The following is a 24,246-nucleotide window of genomic DNA, read 5'->3' as shown; positions in this document are numbered from 1 at the left end:
TGAGATCGGCAGAGGGAAGTGGACCCAGGCTCTGTGAGGAGGCAAGGTGAGAGGCTGAGGGAGGACTGAGGACGCCTCCACCTCAGATAGAGGGCCCCAAATCATTCAGCGTCGCCCCTGCTGCCAGCCCTGCACCACCTGGGGGCGTGCTTCTCAGTCTGGGTCACCCCCCGGCACCCTGCCAACCCCTGCCGCTTATGCCACAGGGGACTCTGGAGTCAGAGCTTGGTGTGACCAAAGCAGGGGTGGTTAGGAGAGGGCAGGGCCCAGGTTCTGCCAGGCTTCAAGGTGAGGACCCTGAGGAACGACTGAGGGCCCTCCTCATCGCCAGGCCCACCGTCACCGCCAGGACCTACAGCCTCAGGATCCCCACCCCTATCCCCATCATCACCCCCATCCTCGCCCCCACCCCTCCTCCATTCCCATTCCCATTCCCATTCCCACCCCGACAGAATCAGGTTTTGCCCCTGCGGTCAACGCAGGAAAGCCCCAGATGCCCGGATGTGACGCCACTGATTTGCGCCTCAGGGATCAGAGGGAAGCAAGGGCCTGGTTTTGAGGGGCGGCCTAAGAGCGGCGGAGGAAAGCGGGCCCAGGCTTTGTGTGAAGGAAAGGTGAGGCGCTGAGGGAGAACTCGGGACGCCACGTTGCAAGCCAAGAAAGAGGATCCTAAATAATCCAGCACCAGCACTGCTGCCAACCCAGGACCACCCCGGGGGCGGACTTCTCAGGCTGGGCCTCCCCCAGCTCTCTGCCACTTAAACCTCAGGGGACTCTGGAGTCAGAGGTTGGTGTGACCAGGGCAGGGCTGCCTAGGAGAGGGCAGCAGCCAGGCTCTGCCAGCCATCACATTCAGGACCCTCAGAGAGGGTTGAGGGCTCCACAGAGCGGGGCTCTGTCCTTGCTGTCACCCCTGGGAATTTCCGGGCATGGTGGCCAGGCATGTAGATCCTGGCATCTGAATCCAGGGCTGACGGAGGGAAGGGGCTTCATGTCATGAGCACGGCTCGTGGGGAGCAGAGGGAGGGCCCAGGCCCTGCTGGGAGACAAGGGAGACCTGACAGAGGCCTGAGGGCACCCAGGACCTCAGGACAGGGGGCCCACCCTCCCCCTGTTTGAGACTGAGGTGCCTCCTCATTTGGCCTTGGGAATCTGAGGGATGAAGACTCAGCTCAGCAGGCTGGGGTGGGGCCCAAGCCTGCCAGGAGTCAAGGGCAGGAAGAAGAGGGAGGACTGACGGGAACTTGCAGTCCAAATCAGTGGGGACCTCGACCCTGGGAGGTCCCAGGCACAGTGGCCACATGTGGCCTGAACTCGCTGTGCCTTTGGGGTGTCAGGGAGGAGAGGGCTGTGGTTTGGGGAGTGGGGCCTCAGGTCAGCAGAGAGAGGAGTTCCAGAGCTCTGAAGGATGACTCAGAAGACCTTTCTTCCCAGACTTAGGAAACCTGCCCCTACTGTCAGTCCTGGGAGGCCTCGGCAGGACTGTGGGGAAGGGATGCTGTCCCACCACTTTCTCCCTGAGGGTATCAGGAACATGGTGGCCTTGGCATACAGTTCAGCAGAAGGGAAAGAGCGGGGCCCTGTCAGGATTCAATCTGAATACCTGGAAGACACCCAGACAGTGGAGGCCCCCCCGAAACCTGCACCTTCTGTCAGCTTTGGGAATCCCACGCAGGGGTGACGGTGTGGTGCCCTCTCACCTCTACCTCCCAGGTCTCAGTGAGGTGGGGGCCTTGGTCTGAGGGGCGTCCTCAGCTCAGCAGAGGTAGCCACACCTGGTCAGCACAGGGTAGAGTCCAGGGTCTTCCAGGAGTGATTGGGAGGAAGTTTGGTAAGGACTGAAGATAAGAAATTACCTCCACATCATAAAGAGGAAGGGAACTTGCAGAGCCGCCCAGCTTCCCCTGTTCTCAGCCCTGGGAGGCCCCAGGCAGGGATGGCATGTGGCATGCCTTCATTTCTGCCATGTGGTTGGAGGCGGGAGGTCTCAGGGAGGTGAGGACCTTGGTCCCAGTGACACTGATAGGCCAGTAGAGGGAGCCACACCAGGTCAGCAGAGGGAGGAGTCCAAGGATCTGCAGGACCCAAGGTGTGCACCTTTCATGAGGACTGGAGGTACCCCCATCCCAGAAAGAAGAGACCCCGCAGAGTCTGCTGTCCTTGTTCTTGGCTCTGGGGGGACCTGATCCACGGTAGCCCTAAGTGGCAATCTCAGTTGTGCCATGGGCAGGAAGTTAGAGAACCCTCAGGGAGATGTGTAAAGGGGAGATGTCTGCTCACCTCACGGGGCTGAGGGTTGAGGACCGGCAGGTCCCGGCAGGAGTAAAGATGAATAACCCACAGGAGGACTTTGGAACTTCCACCCTATAGAACAAAAGGGGGCAGCCCCTGGTGTCAGCCCTGAACACCCCATGGAAGGTTGATGGGATGTGAGTCCTCCTCACTTCGGCTTTGGGATCTCAGGGAAGTGAGGACCTTGGTCTCAGTGGGTTACTCAGGCCAACACAGGGACCCCCATCTGATTGACAGACAGAGTGGACCCAGGATCTGCTAAGACCCTAGGTAAGGAACCTGAGGGAGGATGAAGGGTACCCCTGGACCAGAAGGCAGATGGAGGCCCCACAGAAATCTGCCTTGCCCCTGTTGTTTCCCCAGAGAGCATGGTCAGACCTGTCAGTTGAGGCCTCCTCTCTTATACCAGGATCAGTGGTCTCAGGGAGGGGGAGGCCTTGGTTGGAGGGGCTGCATTTAGGTCAGAGGGAGGGTCCCAGGCTCAGCCAGCAGTCAAGCTGAGGACTAAGTGGACCCCACACAGAGAATGCAAATGACCCAGCCCTGCCCTGCCTTTTCTGTCAGGCATGGGAAGCTGCAGGGAACAGTGGGTGGATGGAATCCCCTCACTTCCTTTACTGGTGTATCTTGGAGATAGGGCTTTGACTTAAGGTGGTGGCCTCAAGTCAACAGGAAGAGTCCCGGGATCTGCAGGCATCAAGATGTGGACCAAGCAGGTTCCTCATCTCAGGACATACGGACCCACCTGAATATGGCCACCTCTTACTGTCCTTGCTGTGAAGCCTTGAGCAGGTGTGGCCAGATGTGGGTCCCCTCATACCCTTCTGTTCCATATCAGGAATATGAGCTCTTGATCTGAGATTTTCTCAGGCCAGCAAAGGGGCAGGATTCAGGCCCTGCTAGGAGAAATGTGAAGGCCCTGGGTGAGCATAGAAGGGACCATCTATGCAAATGAGTGGGGGAACTGACAGAGTCCAGCCCACCCTCCTGACAGTGCTGGGGGACTGAGGCAGTGCTTGCAGCCTGCACCCTGGGGGCCCCTTGATTCCTCTTCTAGGAGCTCCAGGAACTTGGAGGTGAGGCTTTAGTCTGAGTCAGTGTCCTCAAGTCACAGAGCAGAGGAGACCCAGGCAGTGTCAGCAGTCAAGTTGAGGTGTTCACCCTGAATGTATACCAAGGGTCCCACCCACCCATAATGGATGGGACTCCAGAGCGCCCAGCCCCACCGGCCCTACCATCAGTGTTGGAGCCTTGGCCTCTGCTGGCTGGCTGTAACCTCAGGAGCTGTCTCACTTCTCTTCAGATTCTCAGGGGACAGGCTGACCAGGAGGACAGGAACCCAAGGAGGCCCTAGAGGAGCACTGAAGGAGAAAATCCATAAATAGGCGTTTGTTAGAGCCTCCAAGGTTTGGTTCTTAGCTGAGGTCTCTCACACGCTCCCTCTCTTCCCAGACCTGTGGATCCCCATTACCCAGCTCCTGCCCACACTCCCGTCTGCTGCCCTGACCAGAGTCATCATGCCTCTTGGGCAGAGGAGTCAGCACTACATGCCTGAGGAAGGCCGTGAGGCCCAAGGAGAGACCCCTGGCCTGGTGGGTGGGCAGGATCCTGTGCCTGAGGAGGAGGAGGCTGCCTCTTCTTCCTCTAGTCCGATCATGGGCACCCTGGAGTTGTGTGCTCCTGGGGCACTGAGTCCTCCCCAGAGTATGCAGGGAGCCTCCTCCTCCCCCACTACCATCAATAACACTCTATGGAACCAATCTGATGAGGGCTCCAGCAACCAAGAAAAGAAGGAGCCAATCACCTTGCCCAACCCAAGTGTCATGGAGTCCTTGCTCCGAGAAGCACTCTGACAAGGTGTCTGATTTAGTTAGTGTCCTGCTCCACAAGTTTCAAATTAAGGAGTCAATCACAAAGCCAGAAATGGTGGATAGTGTCATCAAAAATTACAAAGACTACTTTCCTTTCATTTTCAAGGAATCCTCCGAGTACATGCAGCTGATCTTTGGCATTGACGTGAAGGGAGTGGTCCTCCCCGGTCATTCCTATGTCCTTGTCACCTCCCTGGGCCTCTCCTATGATGGCATGCTGGTTGATGACCTGAGCAAGCCCAAGACGGACCTCCTAATAATTGTCCTGTGTGTGATCTACATGGAGGGCAACTGTGCCCCAGAGGAGGTTATGTGGGAAGCCCTGAATGTGATAGAGGTGTATGCTGGGTGGGAGCACTTCATCTATGGGGAGCCCAGGAAGCTGCTCACCCAGGATTGGGTGCAGGAAAATTACCTGGAGTACTGGCAGGTGCCCAGAAGTGATCCTGCATGCTATGCGTTCCTGTGGGGTCCAAGGGCCCATGCTGAAACCAGCAAGAAGAAAGTCTTGGAGTACGTGACCAAGATCAGTGGAAGAGAACCCACTTCATACCCATTCCTGTATGAAGAGGATTTGAGAGAGGAGGAAGAGAGAGTTTCAGCAGGAGATGCAGCCAGGGTCAGTGAAGGGTGAGGGGTATATACTAGTGCACGTTCCAGGGCCACATCCAGCAGCTTCTCCACTCAGTGTGACACGAGGCCCATTCTTCACTCTAAAGAGAGCAGTTGGCGTTCTCACTAGTGAAAGGCACGGTGGGTGGAAGGGAACACATTGTATAATGTCTTTGTGTTCTGTTCTATTTGGATGACTTAGAATTCGACCTTTGTTTCCTTTTGGTAATTTTCAAGTATTGTTCCTTTTAGTAGAAGAAATAACTAGCTTCAACATCTCAGTGTATTAATGATATTGGTTGCACATGTATTTTTGCTAATCCATTTCAAGAGTAAGAGTTTGCTATTTTGTAAAACATATTGGGAAGCCCTTCATCTTGTTTTGTGGTTTGGAACAAGATGCCATGGCATTGGAATAGGTGTTTCCTTGGAAAGTGAAATAAATTAGCAAAAAAATTGATGGTGTCATGAAATAGAGAAATAAAAGGAAAAGATAGGCTGCTCTGCCTATGGAGTAGCCATTCTTTTATTTACTTTCTTAATAAACTTGCTCTCACTTTACTCTATGGATTCACCTCGAATTCTTTCTTGCATGAGCTCCAAGAACCCTCTCTTGGAGTCTGGATTGGGACCCCATTCAAGTAACATCTTTCTGGTGAACTCTGATGGGACAAAACCCCCTGACCCAAAGGAAACAGACAGCTGCACTGACTGGCAGACTTAGGAGTCAGGAAAACTTTTCTTTTGGGCTATTGACAGCTTTTAACAATTCAGTAAAGTATACTTCGTGAAAAAAATTCAGAGCATATTTGTTTCTCTCTACCTAATTTCTCTAGAATGTGGAAATTACCTGTGAATATTCTTAACTTATAGCAATATAGTTATTTGCATAAGTACAATAAGGATCTGTTTTCTTTTGCAACCGGACACAATTCGAGAAACTGGTTATTTTACCAAGGCTTTGACTGGAATGGTGTTCTTTTCTTTAAGGAATCAAACTTGACTTATAGAGCCAATAAAAACCCCTTGGGAAAACTAGCCTCATAACTTGTCTACACAGTCCCTGTGCAGGGTTTCTGACCTGTGGTAAATAAAGAACGTCATTTTCTGACACGCCCAGGAGCCCCAAATTATCTTGGGACCTCAAGAGGAGAGGATTTCACCCAACTCACGGGTGTTTGATGCCACCAACCCCTGGATGGACTCAGCTTTTAAAAGGTCTTATCTGAGATTCCTTCTATGGAAGAGAGCTCCATCAAAGCCATTTATTTTTAAATTTTGTATTTATTTATTTATTTATTTATTGAGATGGAGTTTCGCTCTTGTTGCCGAGGCTGGAGTGCAGGGACGGGGGTCAATCTTGGCTCACTGCAACCTCCACCACTTGGGTTCAAGCGATTCTCTTGCCTCAGCCTCCCGAGTAGCTTGGATTACAGGCACCCACCACCACACCTGGCTAATTATATATACATATATATATTTAGTAGAGATGGAGTTTCAACATGTTGGCCTGGCTGGTCTTGAACTCCTGACCTCAGGTGATCCGCCTGCCTCAGTCTCCCAAAGTGCTGGGATTACAGGTGTGAGCCACTATGCCAGGCCCATCAAAGTCAATTTTAAAAGAGCTTATGTGAGACTGGGCATGGTGGCTCATGCCTGCAGTCCCAGCACTTTGGGAGGCCGAGGCAGGAGGATTGCTTGAGGCCAGGAGTTCGAGATCAGCCTGGGCAACATTGGGAGACTGACTCTATTAAAAAACAAAATATAAATAAAAATATAAAGAGCGTATGTGAAAAATAATTATTCTTGCTGCACTTTATACAAATGATCAGGCCGAGTATGATAAAACAAATCAGTCTTACCACGATTTGTCTTTAGTAAAAGTGGGAGACTGGAGAGAGAAAAAACATTATGGTGCAAAAACTATGGTACCCCTGTTATTAGATTCTAGTTTCATTAGTTGTTTTCAAGTTTTTTTCTGCAATTTAGACTCACTTTTCTTATTCCTGTGAACTAATCAGTGATCTCTGACTGCTATTTAGAAGAAACAAGAGGGATAGGTAATGTAAAAATCTGGATCAATATTCTAGTTCTGGGCACATACTGAAATCAGATAATGACCCCATATCTGCCTGGTTCTAACAGTTGCCCAGTTCAAGGAAAGCCTTCTTATTTAGTTTACTTGGGATAATTTTACCTATTTTGCTTTACTGTTGTGGAATACATTGGTGTTGTACTCTTGGTGTAGGAGTGCAGGATAAGCTTACTCAATGTTTTCTTAAACTGAACACTTATTAATCTTCCAGATACCGCCTTTTGTCAGAACTCAGAGTTGTGTATGACCCTCACCAAACTGACGCTTTCCGACTGAGTTCCTCTCTGCCCTGAATTCAAAAGACTCTCATAATTAGGCGGTAATATCATCACCCATATTCAGCCTGAAGAAGTTACAGAAGATGGATCTTCATCCCTCTACCACCTTTAGGAATAAAGGTTCTCGGATAAAAGAGATGGGGGAAATGTCAGAGGTGTTTGAACCAGAGCAACTCCATCTTGAATAGGGTCTGGGTAAAATAGGGCTGAGACCTACTGGGCTACATTCCCAGGAGGTAAGGCATTCTTAGTCACAGGATGAGACAGTATGTCAGCACAAGATATAAGTCATACAGACCTTGCTGATAAAACGGGTTGCAGTAAAGAAGCCAGCCAAAACCCACCAAAGCCAAGATGGTAATGAGAGTGACCTCTGGTCATCCTCACTGCTCATTATATGCATTAGCATGCTAAAAGACACTCCCACCGGCACCATGACAGTTTATAGATGCCATGGCAACGTGCGGAAGTTACCCTATATGGCTGAAAAAAGGGAGGAGCCCTCAGTTCCAAGAATTGCCCACTTTTTTCCTGAAAAACTTATGAATAATCCACCCCTTGTTTAGCAAATAATCAAGAAATAACCCTAAAAATGGGCAACCGGCCGGACACCATGGCTCAGCCTGTAATCCCAGCACTTTGGGAGGCCAAAGGGGATGGATCATGAGGTCAGGAGATTGAGACCATCCTGGCTAACACAGTGAAACCCCGTCTCTACTAAAAATACAAAAAATTTGCCGGGCGGGGTGGCAAGCACCTGTAGTCCAGCTACTTGGGAGAATGGGGCAGGAGAATGGTGTGAACCAGGAAGGCGGAGCTTTCAGTGAGCCGAGATCACGCCCCTGCAATCCAGCCTGGGCGACAGGGTGAGACTCAGTCTCAAAAAAAAAAAAAAAAAAAAAAAAAAAAAAAAGGACAACCAGCAGCAGCCATTCTTTTATTTCTTTACTTTCTTAATAAACTTGCTCTCACTTTACTCTAAAAAATAAAAATAAAAGGAAAAGACAGTTAATTCTCAGCTTTTTATTCATGTGTTGTTCTATAAAATTAAACCATATATGTGTACCTGGATTTTCTTGGCTTATTCAAGGATGTAGGAGAAATTATATCTTAAATGGAAGTCCTGGTCACTGGCTCATTCTTTCTCAAACATTCACTGAACATCTGCTCTTTGGAAGGCCCTATGTTAGTGGAGATACTGGAATAAGTCAGACCCACCCCTACCCGAAGGGTGGTAGAATCTAGGAGCTATAGTCATAAAATTAAGTTGGTGAGATGTCCTCTAAGACCTAGAGGAAGGGCCGGGCGCGGTGGCTCACGCCTGTAATCCCAGCACTTTGGGAGGCCGAGACGGGCGGATCACGAGGTCAGGAGATCGAAACCATCCTGGCTAACACAGTGAACCCCGCCTCTACTAAAAAATACAAAAAACTAGCCACAGGTGTATGGGCCTATAGTCCCAGCTACTTCCGGGAGGCTGAGGCAGGAGAATGGCGTGAACCCGAGGCGGAGCCAGTGAACTGAGATCCGGCCACTGCACTCCAGCCTGGTGATGATGAGACTACCTCAAAAAAAAAAAAAAAAAAAAAAAAAAAGACCTAGAGGAAAAGTAAGAGAGGGCAGAATGTGTGGTGCCCTGGTGAGAGTGGTGGAGTGTAAGTGCCCTGAGCGAGGGCCTTTCAGGCTTTGGGAAACTGCAGTTCCTTCTGAGGAAGCTGATTCTAATGAAGCTGGGTGGGCCCAGGGCCAGATTCTCAAACAGTGAGAGAAAAGCCTGGAATGGAAAACTGCTCTGGGCAGTTCATTATGGTCGGTGAATGAACATAGACGAGTTTCCACCTGGGGCAGGAGTGGAAGGCATCCTGTGCTCTTATGCCAGCGCGGTTGAATACAGCCCGAGAGCTAGGTGATGGATACTCATCATCTGCAAGGGTTTCCTGGGAGGTAAGGGTGAATCTCTCAGGAAGGGAGGCCCAGAAGCCACTGGCAAGGTACTCTTCTTCTGCCTTAGTGGGAGAGCCGGAGCTGACTCTATTCAAATGGCATTCTAATTAGGTTGTCTCAAGTGTCATTTGGCCATTCCTAAGCATGGGCTAGATTTTGGGTGGTGATTATATGAATGAAAATAGTGGTTGAGATGGAAAAGCAGCTGAGAGCGAGGAAAAGAGTTGGTCCTGGACTCAAATTCAGGAAACGTTGAGCTGCATCCAGCTGAAGAAGACTCCTCCGCACACAAATTAAATAATAGATCATCTAGGAGGGAAATTCTACTGTGTTTTGTCTATGAAGCAACACTTTGGGCTGAGTTGGTATTCCCTGTACTATTGTGCTAGGTACTCTGAGGTTTCCTAGATGACAATAACAACAGCAACAACAAAATTTCCAGAGGAAACTGCGGTAGGATCTGAGTTCCAAATACTAACACAAATAACTGCCAAACATTAATGATCTAATACATGCCAGGCCCTGAGCCAAGTGCTTTACTTTCATTGCACACACTCCGACAGTCCTATAAGACTTTATCAAACCTGCTTCACAGATGAAGAACCTGATGCTCATGCAGCTTGATAATTTCCCCATAATTACATGGCTAATAAGCAACAGGGTTGGGACTGTATCCCTGCTAGATTAGGGTGGGCTCCAATCCAATACGACTGGTGTCCTTACAAGAAGAGGACATTAGGACACAGACACACACAGAGGAAAGACCATGTGAAGACACAGGAAGAGAATGGCCATCTACAAGTCAAGGAGAGAGGCCTCAGGACAACTCAACTCTGCCCACACCTTGAGATTGAACTTGTAGCCTCTGGGACTCGGAAAACACATTTCTGATGCTTAAGCTCCCCCAGTCTGTGGTACCTTGTGATGACAGCCAAAGCAAACAAATACACATGGTCTGAATTCATCTGAGTGTATATCATTCCTTCTCGTCCCAAACTGAAGCTGACTTTTGTCTTGCTATTTACTTCTCAGGAATCCATGTCTCTCAGGCAACCAAATGAAGGACCCTGTGGTCAAGCTACAAAAAGTACACCTAAAGAAGTGCTATGGACTGAAATGTGCTCCCCTCCAAAAGAAAAAAAAAAAAAAAAAAAGAAAGTGTATATATATATATATATATATATATATATATATATATGTATGTGTATATATATATGTTGAAGCTCTGAGTCCCAGTGTGATGGCCTGGAGATGGGGCCTTTGGGAGGTAATTAGGGTTAGATGAGGTCCTGAGAGCGTAGGCCCTCACGATTGGATTAATGTCTGTATTAGATCATTCTTGCACTGCCATAAAGAAATACCTGAGACTGGGTAATTTATTTTTAAAAAATAGGTTTAATTGGCTTGTGGTTTGCAGGATGTACAGGAACCATGGAAGTATCTGCTTCTCGAGAGGCCTTAGGGAGCTTTTACTTATGGCAATAGGCAAAGAAGGAGCAGGCACTTCACTTGGTGAAAGCAGGAGCAAGAGAGACGGGGGGCATTGCCACACACTATTATATGACCATATGTCGTGAGAAATCACTCACTATCATGAGCACAGTACCAAGGTGATGGCACTAAACTATTAATGAGAAATCTGTCCCCATGATCCAGTCACCTCCCAGCAGGCCCCACCTCCAACACTGCAGATTGCAATTCGGCATGAGATTTGGTGGGGACACTGATCCACACCGTATCTTGCTTATAGGAAGAAATGCTTGCACTTTTCTCCCTTTCTCTCTTTGCCATGTGGGGACTCACAGAGAAGGTAGGCATCTATAAGCCAGGAAGAGAACCCTCACAAGACACCCACCATACTGGCATTCTGAGTTTTGGCTTCCCAGCCTCCAGAACTCGGAGAAAATAAACGTCTGTTATGTAAGACCCTCAGTCTATAGCATTTTCTTACAGCAGCATGAAATAACTAAGACAAGAAGGAAGATGACGAGGAGAACCAACAGAATTCAGGGATTGTCTGTGGTTCCGTGAGAGCCAACTCTGTCCAGGTGCCAGCATTTCAGTGCATTCCCAGCAATTTCCCGAATTATAGCACCCTTCCACAATGGTCTTGCCCCATATGCCTGCCTGTCCGATTCTGGAATCTAGCTTGCTGCTAAGCTCTTCATGGTTGCATCCTTTAAAGGCTGTGCCCTACTTTCAGTGGAACAGCCAAGAGTCACCTGCCCTTCTCCTGACATAGAACAGTTCTACTTTCTGCAGAAGTCCCTGACTGTCCCTGTTCCTCACACTGGGGCCCCTCTAATAGCAAAAATACATTTGACTTTGAATAGCGACCTTTAGACATCTGATCATCCTGCTGCATGTCTTCAATACATTCTTAAAATGTTTTCCAAATGAGCTGGCGAGTAGCGTCTGATTTTGGCTTGTAACGTATCAGTTCCTGGGATACAACCCTGAAGTGAGAAAGTGTTTGAAACCATCCTATATTTACAGTAGGACTTTAACAAGCTGTCTCATTGGAAACTGGCCACAGAGCACATACACAGATGGTCAAAAGCCAAGGCCTCTTGTATTAGCTCAGGCTGCCATAACAAAGTTCCATAACAAAGTACCACTGGGTGGCTTAAAGAATAGATCGATGTTTCTCACATTTCTGGAGGCTAGGAAGTTTGAGATCAAGATACTAGCAGGTTTGATGCCTGGCGAGGGTCTCTTCCTGGCTTGTAGACAACTACCTTCTCTGTGTGTCTGCAAATGGCAGAAAGAGAGAATGCAAGTAAGCTCTCTGATGTCTCTTATAAGAGCAGTAATCCCAGCACGAAGGTCCCACCTTAATGACATAATCTAACTCTAATTACTTTCAAATACCTCATCTACAGATACATCACATTGAGTCTTGGGATTTCAACATATGAATTTTGGTGGGAGCAGGGACACAGTTCAGTTCATAACATCTCCTTCATAAGTGACAGATGAGGAAGGACTTTCTAAATCACTGTGGGGCAAATATCCAATGAAGCTGAATTCCTAAAACCCTAACGTTTTCCTAGGAGATAAAAAGTGGTGCCTTGGTAGGCATGTTAGCTGATTAAAAATGAAAAAAATCAAAACATTAAAAAATGAAAAAGAAAACTTTCTTGGCATTACTTCAGGTCCGCGGATCTGCCCCACAGGAAAGACACAGCTTTCTATATGTCTAATGGCATCTGAACAGATGTTCAGGTAACAGGAGGGTAGCAGAGACCCACAGGTTAAGGCTTCAACCATGAATTAAAAGAATGAGAAATTCTCAGCCCACTAAGGTTTCAGATATTATTGCAAATGATAGTGCAGAAAAGTGTTAGTAAGTGAAGATAGTTAGTATATCTAACTATACTAGTAAGTGAAGAAGTTACTATATCACACGAAGGGCTGAGGTTTACAGGATCCTTAGAAAACTACATGTGATCCTGTATTTGAAAGCATCTGTCATACAGTACACACTTAAAAAAGGTTGGAGAACTTAAAGAAAATCTGGCTTTCTCAGAAACTCCTCCCAGCAATGAAGAGGGCTTTTGTCATAGCAAATGATAACAGTTCCTTTTTGTTGAGCACCTACTATGTAACAGTTTATGGGAGAGACTATAGTGCTCATCCACATCTCATCTTCCTCTCCTTCCTGGATACATGGGAACAGTACAGTCCACTTGTAGTTAGGAAGGGTCATGTGACAACCCCTTACCACTGAAACATGAGTAGAAGCATTGTTTGTCACATCCAGACATCTGAGAACCAGTGTGCCATTTCCATGCTTTCTCCCTCCATCTGACAATAAACATGGCAGCCTCATGTTGAGATGGTGGAATCCCTAGGTGGAAGTTGCTGCCTGGATACCTGGGTCACAGGAGAGTGGAGAGGCCCTGTCAAACCACATCAGGACTCATGTGCACGTAAAATAAACTTGTGTTTTGTCAAGTCACTCAAATTCCATGGTTTGCCTATTGCATCAGCTAACAGTTACTTCAGTTACTTTAACTGACAAGTACACAGCTACTATTTTTGCTGTTAGGCTTATTTAGATATTTTAATTAAAAAGAAAATAGTGCCTATATTCTTGTTGCAAAAAAAAAAAAAAAAATCTAAAATACAGAGAATTCACAATTCTTCTCTGTATAAAGTTCCTCCACAATTCAGCCTGCACCTCAGAGGTCGCCACAATTAGCAATCTGCTGTGTACTATTTTATTTTATTTTATTTTATATTTTCATTTTTCTGCTTTAGTTTGATATTGAATGCATTTATTTCACAAATCTGTTCACTAAGTGCTATAAAAATGCTTGTATCACCTTTTGTCTTTGTATAAATTAATTCAACAATAATTTCAGTCAAAATTAGTAGTCACAAGAATTTTTCCCCTTTATACAGGGTGCATATCCAGGGGGCCTTCAAAAAGCTCATGAAAAAAATTGAATTAAAAGATAAAAATAAAAGATATGAACTAATTTCTGATCATAAACTATACCAAGTTCAAGACATTCTGTAAGTGATGATACCAGATATTTAGTCCATTCCTAAAGAACTGAGAGTCCTGGGAATTTAACCATATCAATGCAGTCCTTTCACATTGTTAACTGAAGACAACTGAGTGTCCTTTGAAACCTTCTCAAGATTTGGACTGTGGGCTTTTGCGTTAATGCTGAAATGAGTTAAGACTTTGGGGGACTGTTGGCAAGGCAGGAGTGGTTTTGAAAGGTAAAGATGTGAAATTTGGGAGGAACCACAGGTGGAATGATATTGTTTGGCTCTGTGTCCCCACACAAATCTCATCTTGTAACTCCCAATATTCCCACATGTTGTGGGAGGGACCCAGTGGGAGATAATTGAATCCTGGGGTTGGGTCTTTCCCATGCTGTTCTGGTGATAGTGAATAAGTCTCAAAAGATCTGATGGTTTTAAAAACAGGAGTTTCCCTGCACAAGCTCTCTCTCTCTTTGTCTGCTGCCATCCATGTAAGATGTGACTTGCGCCTCCTTGCCTTCCGCCATGATTGTGAGGCCTACCCAGCCACGTGGAACTGCAAGTCCAATAAACATCTTTCCTTTGTAACATTCCCAGTCTCAGGCATGCTTTATCAGCTGTGTGAGAAGCAATAAATACAGAGGGGTTCCCTACTTCATTTCAAGGTTTATAAAGTAACAATAATCAGTATAGTGTGGAATTGTCATAAGATTAGAAACACACAAAAGAAGAGAATAAAGTCCAGGAATGGATCCACATGTATATGCATATACATAAAAGCCAAGTATTGATAAAGACACAAATGAAGATTAGAGGAGAGAAATGATAGTGTATTCAACTGGCTCGAGATCAATTGGATATCCATATGCAAACCTGAATTTCAATCCATAATTGCTTTCTATCTATCTGTCTGTCTATCTATCTACCTACCTACCTATCTATCTATGTGAAAAGGGAGAGAAAGAACGAAAGATAAAGATATCGTAAAGAATTATCTCATGCGATTATGAGGTCCGGTATATCCCAAATCGGTGAGGCAGGCCAGCAGGCTAGAAACTCACACAACATTTTAATGTTAGTCTTGTGGTAGAATTCTTTTCCAGGAAACCTTGGTCTTTTCTCCTAACACCCTCAACTAACTGGATGAGGCCCATCCACATTATGGAGGTTAAACTGATTTACTTAAAATCAACTGATTGTAAACGTTAATCACAACTACAAAATACCTTCACAACAATATCTAGACTACTGTTTGACCACACAGCTGAGCACTATAGCCTAGACAAGTTGACGCATAATACTAATCATTGCACATATCTTACACCATACAAAAATGTAACTCAAAATGTACCACAGACTTTAAATATCAAATTTACACTTTTTTTTCTAGGACAAAACAAAAAAAAATTGTGTTACCTGAGGTTAAGTGTTAGTCAGCTCAGGCTGCCATAACAAAACGCCATAGACTGAGTAGCTGAAACAACAGAAATTTATTTATTTTTTCCACAGTTTTAAAGTATGGAAGTCCCAGATCAAGAAGTGGTGGGGTTAGTTTCTGGTGATGGCCTTATTCCTGGCTTGTAGATGGCCCTTTCTCAATATGTCCGTTCTTGGCCTTTCCTCTGTGCATGTGCAGAGAGAAAGAGAAACAGAGAGAGAGAGAGCTAGTGCAGGCACAAAAGTAATTTCTTCTCTCTCTTCTAACTTCTTAGTAACCACACTAATCCTATGGGATCCACGCCCCACTCTTATGACCTCTTTTAACATTAATTACTTCCCTAGAGGCCTCATCTCCAAATATAGACACCCTGGGACTGAGGGCTTCACAATATGAATTTAGTGGAGGACATAAGCATTAGCAAAGAATGGACATGTAGATTAATAAAACAGAATAGAGCTCAGAAATAGACCTGCACACGTATAGTCAGATGATTCACAACAAAGGCAATAATGGTGAAAGTACAGTTTTTCCAACAAAAGGTGCCTGAAAAATTAGACATCTATACACAAATTATAATAACCTAGACACATCCTTACATATTCCACGAAAATTAACTCAAAATACATCATACACCTAATGCAAAATGCAAAAACTATACAACCCTCTATAAGAAAACATAGGAGAAAATTCACATAACTTTGAGTTCAGTGGTGAGTTTTTAAATTCAACACCAAAAGCATGATCAATGAAAGAAAAATTTGCCAAGTTGACTTTATTAAAATAAACATCATGTGCTCTTCAAAAGACAATGTTAAGAAAATGAAAGCAGAAGCCACAGACTAGCAGAAAACATCTGTGGTACATATATGTGGTAAAGAACATGTCTCTACAACATACACAAATTCTTAAAGCGCAATGATAGAAAAATATGAAAACAGTCAAAGATCTGAACACACGCTACACAAAAGAAGATACACACATGGCAAATAAGCATAATAAAAGTACTGAGCATCCTTTCTCATTAGATAATTGTGTACTAAAATGAGATACCACTACACACCTATTAGAATGTCCAAAATCCATAAAAAAGCAAAACAAAGAAAACAAAACCAAGACCAATTGCCAGTGAAGGTATGGAGCAACAGAAACTCTCATTCATTGCTGGTCGAAACGCAACACGATACAGTCATTTTGAAAGATAATTTGGCGTTTTCTTAAAAAGCTGAACATAGACTTAGCATAAGATTCAGCAGTCATAATCAATTTACCCAATTGATTTGAAAAATTAGTCTACATAAAAAGTTGTATATGAATGTATACAAAAGCTCATTTCATAATCACCAAAAATAGAAGCATCCAAAATGTATTTCGTTTGGTGGATATATATATATATATATATATATACACACAACCAGGCAATGATACTACTACTCCTCAATGAAAAGGAATAAGTTATAAGCCACACAAAGTTATACATGACTCTTCAGTTCATTATGTTAGGTGAAAGAAACCAGTCTAAAAAGGCTACATAGTATAAGATTCTATTCATATGACATTCTGGAAAAGGCAAAATTATAAAGATGAAAAACCTGTCAGTGGTAGCCAAGGGGTTGTCTGACAAGCACAAGGGATTTATCAGGGCAGTCAAACTAGTATGGTAATACTGTAATGGCTGATGCATGCTTGCTTTCATCTGAGTATTTGTGTTCCCACAAAATTCATGTGCTGAAATACCAAGGTGATGGTAGTAGGTAGAAGGTGGGATATTTGGAGAATGACTCGATCATTAGAGCAGAGTCCTCATGAATGGGATTAATGTTTTTATAAAATACACCCCACAGAGATCCCTTGCCCCTTCTTCCATGTGAGGACATAGGGAAAAGGCTGCTGCTGTCTATGAACTAGGGAGCAGGTCTCCACCAGACATGAAATCTGCCAGCACCTTGATCTTGGACTTCCCAACCTCCAGAATGTGAGAAATAAAGTTGTGTTGTTTATAAGCCACCCAGTCGACACTATTTCTGTTATGGAAGCCCAAATGGACTAAGACAATGGCACGAGGCATTTGTCAAAACCTATAGATCTTTAAAGCACAAAGAGTGAAGCTTAATGTACATGAATTTTAAAAGTAACTTAAGAAGTTGGAGAACCATGGGACAGAATGTAGAATGTTCCACACACACACAAACCTACCTACCTGTATTACAGATGTATGAAACCACCACAGTGAAGCAAGTAGGGGGAAAGTTACCATATTTGGGTACTCCATCAAAGAAATATATTTTTTATAACGTATAAGTCCGCCAGATAAGCGTGTAAAATAGTTGAACATCTGATAATCATTTATATAATTTTTCAGTTATGTAAACTATTGGGATTTTGTTTAATAGAACGTCCTTATCTTTTAAACATGCATATAGAATTATTTAGAGATGAAATGGTATAATGCCTTAGATTTGCTCCATGTTATTCCACAAGCTGATATGCAGGTAGGCGAGTGTCTAGCTGGAACCAGATTTGCTGTGTATTTCAAGTTGTTCACGCTGGGTATCAAGTATACTGGGTTCATTATATTAATTTCTATTACTCTGTATGTGTGAAGGTTTTCCCTAATACAATGTTTTTTATCATAAATATGCCATTAAAAGTGAAATCCTAAATGAAACTGACCACTTTGTAGAAATAAAATCAATCAGTGACCAAACTGATCCAAAAAGAAAACATCATTTAAACTATAAAAACTGAAACTGTACAACATTCAAAGCTCAAGCTACCCTTAAACATTCCAGGTTAGGCAGCTTTGGAGGGCAATTCTACCAAATGATCAGGGAAAACTAACCAACATGTTATCTCATCTCTTCTAGAACATACAAAATATTGACAATTGTTCAATTCATTCTCCCAGACTAGCGCTCCTGGATTCAAAAACCAGACGAGGACCACATCCCACCCCTTATGGGAAAAAAAAAACCACATTAAGTAAGCTCCCTTACATAGCAGTATATATCCTACGTAAATTACTAGCATATTAAATGAGTAAACAGGCTCTGCCCAAGGAAATACCATATGGTTTAACATTAGAAAAAAAACCTCTTTCACTGTAATTCCTTACATACAAAATGGAGGAGAAAAAAATTTGATCATGTCAATGGGTACAGAAAAAGTTTTTTAAAGAAATTTAATATGAATTCATCATAACAAAAAAAAGTATTTAACCTATATTCAAAGAGAACTTCCATTTCCTAAAATCAACAGCAAACATACTTAAATGTGAAACGTTCGAAGAATTATCAATCAAGTCAGGAACGAGAAGTAGATGTAGACTATTATCTCTACGTTTGAAATCAGGATTGAGACACAAAGAGCTATAAGTATTAAAATGAGTAACTGATATGAATACTGGAAAAACATGTAATGTTTAGTGATAATACCATTGTTGAACTTGAAAATTCAAAGGAAAAGGTGTGTGGAAAATTCAAGTGCATCGGCCTTCAGAATGAGATGCACAACAGATTACTATAGCAAAATCAAAATCTTCATCTCACAAAAGCAATAACTAACTAGAACAATTAATAGACAATTTGCCATTTGCAATAGCAACAAAATCCAAGAATTACCTGAAAAGAAGTCTAATGAAAATGTATAAGTCTTTATAGAGACAACTATCAAAGTATACGGACATATTCAGGTAAAAAGAGACTGGAATACATAGAGGAATATAACATACTCATTAATGGGGAACACAACAGTGTAAAAGTGTAAACTCAGCTTAAATTATTTACAATTTAGTGCCTTACCTGTAGCCGCCAACATTACAACAAATTTGGGCTGCTGTGTTCTGCTTCCCAAATCAAACCTGGAAAATTACAGAATGGAAACGGAAAGTTAAAAAACAGTATCAGCAACAAAATCTACGTAACAAAACAGAGAAAGCCCATGGTGAGACTGAAGACTGTGTTGAGCTGGTACTTGTGTTTGACACTTGCAGTGCCAGTTGGAGGGGGTTAGCAGCAGGGATGTTGGGTAGGTTTGTAGCCTGCCTAGACGGCAGATGACAGAATGGGTGGAATAAAAGTTTTAAAATTTCCACTTCACTTCATTGCACAATCTGAGGCAGCCCCTGAAAGCACAATGCCAAGAGCCCCGGGAAACAGCAGGACACCAGGAAAATTGGGTTGGTTAAGGCAGTATGGCTCCAGAGTTCTGCTAACAACAACCTGAAACCAACACTGTGGGAGAGGAATTAAGTTTTTAAAAAAATTATTTCAACAGAACACAAAGACTGAAATAGAATAGGATATCAGAGTGAATTATGCATACTAAGGGTAGGTGATAGTTCATAGAAATAAATAAATATATATGTATATATATATATTGCTACCTACATATATACTTGTAAGATATGTAAACCCTATTTCTTTGATTCAGAGAATAAATCATTTGGTACCAAAAGTTTGCCAAGTGTAGCTCTGGCTGGGGAGGAGCCCCCGTGGGAAGGTGTGCGTCTTCTCCCAGAGGTCACTACAACCGCAGGGGCTGCCGCCCTGCAGGGAGCACCTGACCTGGGACCCGCAGCCATTCTCTACAAGGGGTGCAGCTATGCAAATGCTCAGAGGTGACAGAAACAGAGCATCTCCTGCCCATCACTTCATCCAACAGCCAGGGGTGAGGAAAAGGACCCTCCTGAGTGAAGACAGAGGGTCCACAGCCCCCTCCACCTCGCCACATAGAGGGACCACAGAATCCAGCTCAGCCCCTCTTGTCAGCCCTGGTAAACGCAGGCATTCATGTCACCCCGACCACACCCCTCCCCCCAATGCCACTTTGGGGGGACTCAGAGTCAGAGACTTGGTCTGAGGGGAGCAGACACAATCGGCAGAGGATGGCCGTCCAGGCTCGGCCAGGTATTCAAGTCAGGACCCTGAGGGATGACCAAAGGCCCCTCCCACCCCCAACTCCCCCGACCCCACCAGGATCTACAGCCTCAGGATCCCTATCCCAATCTCTACCCCTTCCCCCATCACCATCTTCATGCTCATCCCCATCCCCATCCAGATCCCCATCCAGGCCGAATCCAGTTCCACCCCTGCTGTGAACCCAGGGAAGTACGGTTGCCCGGATGTGACGCCACTGACTGCGCATTGGCGGTCAGATGGCCGCGAGACTCTCGCCCTGAGCAACGGCCTGATGTCGGCGGAGGGAAGCACGCCCAGGCTTGGTGAGGAGGCAAAGTGAGACGCTGAGGGAGGACTGAGGCGGGTCTCATCCCAGACAGAGGGCCCCAAATAATCCAGCACTGCCTCTACTGCCCGGCCTGGACCACTCTGCAGGGGAAGACTTCCAGGCTGGGTCGCCACCTCCTTACCCTGCCCACCCCCACCGGTATAGCCACAGGGAACTCTGGAGACAGAGCTTAATGTGGCCAGGGCAGGGCTGGTGAGAAGAGGTCAGGGCCCACGCTGTGCCAGGAATCAAGGTCAGGACCCCAAGAGGCGACTGAGGGCAACCTAACCACCACCCCCACCGCCATTCCCATCCCCCAACACCAACCCCACCCCCATCCCCCATTCCCCATTCCCATCCCCACCCCCACCCACATCCTGGCAGAATACGGGCTTTGCGCCTGGTATCAACTCAGGGAAGCGCTGGGAATGGCAGCCAGGCACGTGAGTCCTGAGGTTCACATCTACGGCTAAGGGAGGGAACGGGTTCGGTATCATCAATACCGTCTTTAGGAAGTAGCAAAAGGGCCCAGGCCCTCCTGGAAGATAATGGAGTCCTGAGGGGACCCAGCATGCCAGGACAGGGGGCCCACGCTACCCCTGTCTCAAACTGAGGCACCTTTTCATTAGGCCACGGGAATCCTAGGGATGCAGACCCACTTCAGCAGGGGGTTGGGGCCCAGCCCTGCGAGGAGTCAAGGGGAGGAAGAAGAGGGAGGACTGAGGGGACCTTGCAGTCCAGATCAGTGGGAACCTTGGTCTGGGGGATGCTGGGCACAGTGGCCGAATGTGCCCCGTGCTCGTTGCGCCTTCAGAGTGACAGAGGGTTGAGGGCTGTGGCCTGGAGAGTGGGACTTCAGGTCAGCAGAGGTAGGAATCCCAGGATGTGCAGGACCCAAGATGTACCCCCAAGGCGCCCCCATCTGGTCGACAGATGCAGAGGTCTTAGGATCTGCAAAGCGTCCAGGTGAGAAGCCTGAGGGAGGATTGAGGGTACCCCTGGGACAGAATGCGGACTGGGGGTCCCATAAAAATCTGCCCTGCTCCTGCTGTTAACTCAGAGAGCCTGGGCAGGGCTGCCAGCTGAGGTCCCTCCATTATCCTAGGATCATTGATGTCAGGAAAGGGGAGGCCTTGGTCTGAGGGGGTTGCACTCAGGTAAGTAGAGGGAGGCTCTCAGACCCTGCCAGGAGTGGAGGTGAGGCAGTGTCCTCAGGTCAGAGTAGAGGGGGCTGAGATAGTGCCAATAGTGAAGGTTTGCCTTGAATTCACACCAAGGGCCACACCCGCCCGAGAACACACAGGACTCCAGAGCGCCTAACCTCACCCTCAATACTTTCAGTTCTGCAACCCTAGCATGCACTGGCTGGCTGTACCCCTGAGGAGCCTTCACTTTCTCCTTCAGGTTCTGGAGGGGACAGGCTGACAAGGAGGACCAGAGGCCCTGAGTGAGCACGGAAGGAGAAGATCTGTGGGCAAACCTTTGTTAGGTCTCTAAGGTTCAGTTCAGTTCTCACAGGCCGGGAGGGCTCTCTCACCGCTTCCTTCCTCTCCCCAGGCTCAGGGGTTTCCATTGCCCAGCTCCTCTTCTGCCCACATTCCCGCCTGCTGCCCTGACCAGAGTAAACATGTCTTGAGCAGAGGGAGTCAGCACTGCAAGCCTGAAGAAGGCCTTGGTGTCTAGAGGAGAGGCCCTGGCTTGGTGGGGTGCACAGTTCTCAGCACTGAGGAGCAGACTGCCTCTCCTCTTCTACTGTAGGAAGTCACCCTGGAGTAGGTGCCGCTGCTGAGTCACCGTCCTCCCCAGAGTCCTCAGGAGCCTCCACCTCCCACTACCATCAACTACACTCTGGAGCCAATCTGATGAGGACTCCAGCAGCCAAGAAGATGAGGAGGGGCCGCCACCTCTGACCTGGAGTCCGGCTTCCAGGCAGCACTCAGTAGGAAGGCGGCTGAGTTGGTTCATTTTCTGCTCCCTCAAGTATCGGCCAGGAGCCAGTCACAAGCATGGAAATGCTGGAGAGTGTCATGAGAAATTGCCAGTACTTCTTTTTCCTGTGATCTTCAGCAAAGCATCTGGATCTCTGCAGCTGGTCTTTGGCATCGAGCTGATGTAGCGGACCCAGCTCGCCACTTGCAGAGCCTGCCACCTGCTCAGCCTCTCCACATGGCCTGCTGGGCGGCAATCAGATCATGCCCGCTGGGCAGGCCTCCCGGATAATCGTCCTGGCTGGCACTGCAAAGAGGGCTTACCGCGCCTGAGGAGAAAAATCTGGGAGGAGCTGAGGTTGGAGGCAAGCTTGATGGGAGGGAGTGACAGTGTCTTCGCGATCCCAGGAAGCTGCTCACTCCAGATTGCAGGAAAACCACTTCCTGGAGTAGGCAGGACTGCAGGCGCTTGCAGTGATCCCATGCTACGAGTTCCTGTGGGTCCAAGGGCCCTCGTTGAAACCAGCTATGTGAAAGTCCTGTACCATATGCTAAAAATCAGGTGGGAGACCCCTCACTTTTCCTATCCACCTCCATGAATGGGCTTTGAGAGAGGGGAAGAGTGAGTTGGAGCACGTGACAGCCAGGGCCAGTGGGAGGGGTCGGGCCAGTGCACCTTCCAGGGCCCCATCCGTTAGTTTCCACTGCCTTGTGTGACATGAGGCCCATTTTTCACTCTTTGAAGAGAGCAGTCAGCATTCTCAGTTTTGGGTTTCTGTTCTATTGGATGACTTGGAGATTTATCTTTGTTTCCTGTTGGAATTGCTCAAATGTTCCTTTTAACAGGTGGTTGAATGAACTTCAGCATCCACGTTTGTGAATGACAGTAGTCACACATAGTGCTGTTTATATAGTTTAGGAGTAAGAGTCTTGTTTTTTATTCAGATTGGGAAATCCATTCCATTTTGTGAATTGTGACATAATTACAGCAGTGAAAAAGTATTTGCTTAAAATTGTGAGCGAATTAGCAATAACATACAAGGGATAAAGAACTCAAGACATTAAAAGATAGTTAATTCTTGCCTTATACCTCAGTCTATTCTGTAAAATTAAATAAATATGCATACCTGGATTTCCTTGGCTTCTTTGAGAATGCAAGGGAAATTAAATCTGAATAAATAATTCTTTCTGTTCCCTGGCTCATTTCTTTTCCATTCATGCAGCATCTGCTCTGTGGAAGGCCCTGGGTTAGTAGTGGAGATGCTAAGGTAAGCCACACTTACGTCTACCCATAGGGTTGTAGAGTCTAGGAGCTGCAGTCATATAATTAAGGTGGCGAGAAGTCCTGTAAGATGTAGAGGAAATGTAAGAGAGGGATGAGGGTGTGGGGCTCCAGGTGAGAGTGGTGGAGTGTAAATGCCCTGAGCTGGGGCTTTTGGGGCTTTGATAAACTGCAGTTCCTTCTGAAGGAGCTGACTCTAATGAAGCTGGGTGGGTGCAGGGCCAGATTCTCAGAGAGTGAGAGAAAAGCCTGGAATGGAAAGCAACTCTGAGTGGTTTATTTCGGATCGCGGATGAAGAGAGAGGAGTCTCCACCTGGGGCAGGAATGGAAGGTGTCCTGTGCTTTTGTCCCACTGCTATTGAACACAACCGAAGATCTAGGTGATGGACACCCATCATCTGCATGGGTTTCCTGAGCAATCAGGCTGAATTTCCCGGGAAGGGTGGCCCAGAAGCCACTGGCCAGGTGCTTTTCTGCCAGGCAGGGAGAACCAGAGCTGACTCCATTAAAAAGGCATTCTGACTAGCTAATCTCAAGTGTGAATTGACTAACTGTAAGCACGGGCTAGATTTTGGATGGTAACAAAATACATGAAAATAGTGGATTGGGTGGAAGGCAGCTGGGAGAGAGGGAAGGAGTTGGTCTTTGACTCAGATTCTGGAAGTTTTGAGAAGAAGGATATATTAACACGTACAGTGGGTTAAAGTGAAAGGGTGAACATAGTTTAACATCTAAAATATTTCTAAAATTGTATTACAAAAATGCTGTACCAATTCAAA

The 24,246-nt window shown here is 46.2% G+C and overlaps 1 protein-coding gene across 1 annotated transcript in view; it reads left to right on the top strand.

The window, feature by feature from the left end:
* LOC101024933 (melanoma-associated antigen 4) overlaps positions 1–24,246 on the top strand; it is a 463,021-nt gene that overhangs the window by 376,573 nt on the left and 62,202 nt on the right. The gene's annotated exons all lie outside the window — the stretch shown is intronic.

The sequence above is a fragment of the Papio anubis genome, chromosome X (assembly GCF_008728515.1).
Source record: "Papio anubis isolate 15944 chromosome X, Panubis1.0, whole genome shotgun sequence".
Classification (NCBI taxonomy): Eukaryota; Metazoa; Chordata; class Mammalia; order Primates; family Cercopithecidae; genus Papio; species Papio anubis.
This window is presented reverse-complemented; position numbering and strand designations above follow the sequence as displayed.